This window comes from Octopus bimaculoides, chromosome 4, assembly GCF_001194135.2.
Source record: "Octopus bimaculoides isolate UCB-OBI-ISO-001 chromosome 4, ASM119413v2, whole genome shotgun sequence".
In the NCBI taxonomy this organism is placed as follows: Eukaryota; Metazoa; Mollusca; class Cephalopoda; order Octopoda; family Octopodidae; genus Octopus; species Octopus bimaculoides.
In genome coordinates this window covers 18,324,939-18,326,037 of record NC_068984.1, presented here as the reverse complement: position 1 = coordinate 18,326,037, position 1,099 = coordinate 18,324,939, and the positions used below count along the sequence as shown (strand labels likewise).

Here is a 1,099-nt window from a genome sequence, read left to right as displayed (position 1 = left end):
ACATAATATGAAAGAAATGAAAAGAAGGAGTGGGGAGTGGAAAACAGAGATGATTAATTGATTTATGTGATCAATATTAATCTGATAAGGAAATATGTCACCAACAGAACCATTATACAATTGATTAAGGTACCATATTCACTCTGACTGAAGCTGTGAGCTCTTTAAAACGAAAACCCTCAAGAATTTTTAAAACAAACCTGAATAAATAAATAAATAAAATTGAAAAATGTTGACACTGATAATAATGACGACAATGATGATGATGACAACGATGATGATGATGATAGCAGATAATATAACAGTTTCCAGTGAATTGAATTGATGGGAGGTATTAAATGTCATTATTTTACTCATCTATAGCCAGACTAAAAGAATGCCAGAAATTTACCAATGCAATATCAATAGATATTTTGTTTAATAATCAACAATTACTCGTACCACCACTAACACCACCATCACCAGCACAAGAACAACAACGATTGTTACTCACAACCAGCATCATCAGCATTGTTGTCATCAGAGTCTTTGTCATCATTACAGAAACAATATTGAAGAAACCTTTATTCCAGTGCGACAGCACCGTTAATCTAGTCTCCTAATATTCAGCGTCATGACACACTTGAAAATCCAGCTTAATGTAATTAAGCATTTCATTATAATAAAGACCAGCAGAAAAATTCTTCGCTGACCTGGCTCTGACATAACCCGAAACCTCCATGTTGTCCAATGCGATGCTAATGAAACAGCGTATGTAGCGTCATGACTGTCCACTCGCAGAGAGGACATTTAAGAATTGCATGGTCACATCCCAGAGGACTAATTCAATAATTATGAAGACGATATTAAACAATTACTTTATATGTTGTGGGTGGCATTGATTAGCGGTAAGTAGAAACAGTCAAGAAAATCTGATGAAGATCCTTCCAGATTAAAAATGCTTCATTAAAGCTTCATTAATGTCTATAGTAAGCCGAAAGTAATATATCTCTTCAAAGACAATACATACATACATACATACATACATATATATATACACACACACATATATATATACATACATATATATATATATATATATATATATATACATATATAT

At 32.4% G+C, this 1,099-nt stretch overlaps 1 protein-coding gene across 1 annotated transcript in view; it reads right to left on the bottom strand.

The window, feature by feature from the left end:
* LOC106881370 (kinesin-like protein KIF13A) overlaps window positions 1–1,099 on the bottom strand; it is a 696,895-nt gene that overhangs the window by 290,548 nt on the left and 405,248 nt on the right. The window lies entirely within an intron of this gene.